The following is a 6000-nucleotide window of genomic DNA, read 5'->3' on the forward strand; positions in this document are numbered from 1 at the left end:
ATTGTGGGCTTACACTCAACAGGAGGTGTGAGTGGAGGAATATCCAGTTAACAGTCATCCTGAAGACCTCAAGCATTTGTTTTGTGAGGAAGTAGAAAAGGCAAGCTGGTATGAAATAAAATAGATTATTAATACCTGTTCTAGTTGTGCTGACAAAGATGATTGTACCAGGAAGAAAAGCTGATAGGCCCTTCCTTGGGACATTATGGAAAACCAGAGGGAGGAGTGTCCCAGCTGCTGGACAGACCAAGTATTCTGAATAGGTGTTCTTTTGAGCCTAGAGAGGTGGTACCAAGGTGAAGTCCCAGGAGCTGTTGCAGGTGCTGGCATTATCTGGAGGGCCCTCTGCAGGATGGCTTGGCATGAGTCTAGCAGAAGGGGTAGGACTGTGTGGGAACCTATAGGTATCTGTAAAATAATTGGGACAAATTTATATCTTGGTGTCATAGAAAAATGCTATGACTTTAGGTTTAAAGGCATGAACATTTTAGAAGACAAGAGGAAATTTAAAACTCTGAATCTCTGTATACCTGAAATTTGTTCATCCTGTACCATGAAGCCTGTGAAAGAAGCACATTCATCTGTACTTTTAGCTAAAAACTTAAATAATAAACTAAAGAGCTACCAGTGCCCTAATTAGCAAACACCTTCGGACAGATCTGACAGGGAAAAATAAATGAGCAGAAGCAAGACAGCTTTTCCAGTAACCTAGGCAATCCCAAGTTTTTCTGTGTTTTTTGGCAGACACATTTTTTAGAAGAGTATTTGCCTTAGATGATGGTTTTTGAAGAGCAGATTGCCTTACCTGTCTTGGCAGGATCAGATGATCAATCCACCCAGTGTTGTCCAGACAAGTCAGGGTCTAGGGGGCTGATGAGGTGAAAGGCAAATTTTTGCTGTGTAGCTGATTTTGCCACATCCAAAGCAAGACTTTAGGAGGAAGTTTTTCTGAGGTCATGCATCTTCTTGAAGGAACTACAGAATGCTTCATGAGCTGGCATGTTTCTCTATCATAAGATCATCTTTTGTTAAATACTATAATGTCAGATCTGTAAAGGCACTTGAGAATCAGGGTACCATTATATGTCAGGTATATTTAAATTAGACATATAAGTTAAATTTGGACACATAGTTTAACTGATTGGTTACAGCTTACCAATATTAGCAGAGTCCTGGAGATTAGAAAGATTATTTAAGTGTCTAGGTTCTTTCTTTCTTTCTTTCTTTCTTTCTTTCTCTTTCTCTCTCTCTTTTCTCTTCCTTTTCTTTTTGTGGTCCTGAGACCTAGAGTGATGTGGGAATCCTCTCTGCGTGTTGTAATTACCATTAATGAATAAAGAAACTACTTCAGACCTATAGCAAGGCAGACCTTAGGAAGGCAGGGAAAGCTAGGATGAATTCTGGGAGGAATAAGGGCAGAGTAAGGGAGAAGTCATGGAGATACCACCAGAGACAGATGTGTTGAAACTTTGCTGGCAGGCCACAACCTCATGGTGATGCACAGACTAATGGAGATTGGTTAAATTAAGATGTAAGAGTTAGCTAATGAGAATCTAGAGCTAATGGGCCAAGCAGTGTTTTAAATAATATAGTTTCTGTGCGATTATTTCAGGGCGAAGCAGGTGGGAACTACCAAGAGGCCCTCCCTCCAACAAATTTGTGCCCACGTGGCCAACTAAAGTCCACTTAAAACCTGAGAAGGCTTGGAAAGGAATTCTAGGCACTAAAAACAAAGTTTAGCCACTTTTTTCCCAAATGGGCTTTGCTCACTGGCAGCTTACTTGCAGATCCTTTAAGAGAGGTTTTTCTGGTTCAGCCATAGCAGGAAATTTTTTTTTGAAATGCCAGATTTCAGGGCCATCCTGACAGTGCAAACTCGTGCTTTCAGGCAGGAGGTCTGGCTACAGAGCATTTGAATGTGGTTTGTGTGTTGTAATAAGAGCAGCGGGGCTGCGTCCCTGGCACGCGGCCGCCCGCATGGCTAGCTTATGCCCCGAAATAATTACACGGAAACTGTGTTCTTTTAAACACTCTCTGGCCCATTAGTTCCAGCCTCTTATTGGCTAGCTCTTATATATTGATCTAACCCATTTCTAATAATCTGTATAGCTCACGAGCTGGCTTACGAGGAATGATCTTAACCTGCATCTGTCTGGAGTGGGAGAATCATGGCGACTCCTGACTCAGCTTCTTTCTCCCAGCATTCTGTTCTGTTTACTCCACCTACCTAATTTTCTGTCCTATTAAAGGGCCAAGCAATTTCTTTATTAATTAACCAACGAAAGCAACAGATAGACAGATGACATTAACCAATAGACAGATGACCCTTCTCCATCATTTGTGAGCAGGACGCTGAAGCTTGCTTAATGGTGACATGAACTACCTGTGTGCCTGAGTATGAAGCTGTGTGTACAACTCTCAGATGTGTGAGCGGCTCTACCATGCTGGACTGGATGGGAAAGCAGGAAGTACTATATATATCATATTAATAACACAGCTTAAATTTTAGATTGGGCACACAAGCAGGAAGTACCATATATACCATAGTAATGGTGCAGCTTAATTTTAAGAAGTGCTTAGCATTTTTAAAAACAGTCCTGGACAGTACAGAATTTCAGATATACAAGAAAGACAAATCCAGATGAGTCATAGTGTTGGATAAATGTTCATAATCATGGGAGAAAGAAGAAAAAGAGTATAGGGAGTCATAAAATAAAGTTAATGCTTTTTTGAATAAAAGCCTAATGTCTTTAAAGAGACAGAGTACAAATAGTCAGAGAATAAAAGGAGTGTAGTAATAAGAACGGCGGGGCTGCATCCCCAGCACCCCGGCCGCCCGCACGGCTAGCTTTACCCGAAATAATTACTCGGTCACTGTATTCTTTTAAACACTGCTTGGCCCTTTAGCTCTAGCCCTTACTGGCTAATTCTGATATCCGGATCAACCCATCTCTAATAATCTGTGAGCACTGGTCTTACCAGGAAGATTCTAGCCTACGTCCATCCCGGGTCGGAGCTTCATCACGTATGTCTGCCCGGGAGCGGGGCATGGAGTCTCTTCTGAGGCATCTGCTCCCGAGAGGAGAGCTGTTGAGTCTCTGAGCTCACTTCCTCTTCCTCCCAGCATTCTGTTCTGTTTACTCCACCCACCTATGTTCTAAGCTATGAGGCCAACCAGTTTATTTATTAACCAATGAAATCAACAGATTGATATATGACACTCCCACATCAAAGGAGTAAAGAAAATTAGACCTCGTAAAAATGAAAAATTCACAGAGAGTCTGGATTATGTATATTATTGTGTTTTCTTTAAATTTTTTGACTGTGAAGAAGCTAAGTGGAGAGAGACACTTCATTGTATGGGCTGCTAAGCTAAACCAGCATGTATATTATGAAGGTATCATGATTTCTAAATTTGGGTCTAAGCATTTGGTGCTTTGGAAAAGAGGTTCTTCTCTTGTTTCCACAGAAGATGAGAACCTGTGGATTGCTTCCAGACTGGTGTGATTTGATAGAGCACAACCCCCTGAAAGGTCACCATGAACACCCTCAAAAACTTCTTAGCTTAACTGCTGACTGAGAAGAATCTGGCACACAGGACACACCATGAAAGACCTGATTAACAGTGACCCCAAACAGCAGGAAGCAGTATAGACAGAACTACAACAATATTCCCAAATATTATCTATAAATGTTTGTTTACGCTAAAAACAGGATATGATATAGAGATTTGCATAGGTATGGATCTTATTTTATTGATACAAATTTAAGGTCAATTTTGTTATATGTATATTTCTGCTCTTTATTAAGATATTGTGATTGTGTTCTTCATTTAAAAATGTAATGTATAATTAAGAAATATAGGTTAATAGATAGTCACCTATAATCGTCAAGCTTGTATTCATTTTAGTTAAGATTTTTAGATATATAAAGATATATTTTATTTAGGTATTCTTTAAATCTTTCAAAATTTGGCATGTAAAATGTTTTAAAACTTAAGACTTTTCATGACTGTGGGACACATCTGCTCCTGGCAGCACCAATTACTTCAAGAGGAAGATGGGCATCGAAGAGGCTTCTTATGGTGTTGGTTAGACATTTGTGCAAGAAAATTCTCTTTCCTGTACTGCTTCATAAACTGGACATGCAGGACACACAGAGAAATGAGTGCTAAACTTGACTAAAGGTGAGGCGATCCTTCAGGGTTCATGATTCATGAAAAAGTATGCTAGACATTCTGCAGGACACAGAAAAATGTGACAGACAAGCTGACAGTATAGGTAGAACTGTCTATGAAATTTCCTTCTTTATGGAAAAGTCTGCTGGATACTATGGACCTGTGGGCTGAAGATCAATGCCCCAATGGTACAAAAGAACTTTGGGTGATGGTCCAAATAGCGAGATGTCTTCATCAATTCTAGAGTTTGGAAAGTTGCTTACAATGAACTTATTGTTTATTTAGGTAATATTTTTTTAGTTTATAAGGATTATTATTATTTTTTATAAATTTATTTATTTATTAAAGATTTCTCTCTCCTCCCCACCAACCAATTCCCTCCCCCTCCCCCAATCAAGTCCCCCTCCCTCATCAGCCGAAAGAGCAATCAGGGTTCCCTGCCCTGTGGGAAGTCCAAGGAACCCCCACCTCCATCCAGGTCTAGTAAGGTGAGCATCCAAACTGCATAGGCTCCCACAAAACCAGTACGTGCAGTAGGATCAGAAACCCATTGTCGTTGTTCTTGAGTTCTCAGTAGTCCTCATTGTCTGCTATGTTCAGAGAGTCCAGTTTTATCCCAGGCTTTTTCAGACCCAGGCCAGCTGGCCTTGGTGAGTTCCCAATAGAACATCCCCATTGTCTCAGTGTGTGGGTACACCCTTTGTGGTCCTGAGTTCCTTGCTCGTGCTCTCTCTCCTTCTGCTCCATTTGGACCTTAAGATTTCAGTCCTGTGCTCCAATGTGGGTCTCTGTCTCTGTCTCCTTTCATCGCTTGCTAAAGGTTAATATTCAGGAGGATGCCTATATGTTTTTCTTTGGGTTCTCATTATTTAGCTTCTCTAGGATCACTAATTATAGGCTCAATGTCCTTTGTTTATGACTAGAAACCAAATATGAGTGAGTACATCCAATGCTCCTCTTTTTTGGTCTGGCTTACCTCACTAGGATAGTGTTTTCTATTTCCATCCATTTGCATGCAAAATTCAAGAAGTCCTTTTTTTTTTTACTGCTGAGTAGAAATCAAATATGAATATATTATATACTTTCTTCATCCATTCTTCCATTGAAGGGCATCTAGGTTGTTTCCAGGTTCTGGCTATTACAAACAATGCTGCTATGAACATAGTAGAGAATATAATTTTGTTGTATGATAAGGCCTCTCTTGGGTATATTCCCAAGAGTGGTATTGCTGGGTCCAGGGGTAGGTTGATCCCGAATTTCCTGAGAAACCGCCATAAGCTTTCCAAAGTGGTTGCACAAGTTTGCATTCCCACCAGCATTGGATGAAGGTACCCCTTCCTCCACAACCTCTCCAGCAAAGGCTATCATTGGTGTTTTTGATTTCAGCCATTCTGACAGGTGTAAGATGGTATCTTAAAGTTGCCTTGATTTGCATTTCCCTGATCACTAAGGAAGTTGGACATGACCTTAAGTGACTCTTGGGCATTTGAACTTTTTCTGTTGAGAATTCTCTGTTCAGCTCAGTGCCATATTTTATAATTGGGTTGATTGGCCTTTACGGTCTAGTTTCTTGAGATCTTTATATATTTTGGAGATCAGACCTTTGTCAGTTGCGGGGTTGGTGAAGATCTTCTCCCAGTTAGTGGGTTGCCTTTGTGTCTTAGGGACAGTGTCCTTGGCTTTACAGAAGCTTCTCGGTCGCAGGAGGTCCCATTTATTCAATGAGGTCCTTAAAGTCTATGCTGCTGTGTTCATACATAGGAAGTAGTCTCCTGTGCCCATCTGTTATAGAGTACTTCCCACTTTCTCTTCTATCAGGTTCA

Source organism: Microtus oregoni, unplaced genomic scaffold, assembly GCF_018167655.1.
Source record: "Microtus oregoni isolate MIOR12 unplaced genomic scaffold, Mior012 000002F_ref0000024, whole genome shotgun sequence".
NCBI classification, from domain to species: Eukaryota; Metazoa; Chordata; class Mammalia; order Rodentia; family Cricetidae; genus Microtus; species Microtus oregoni.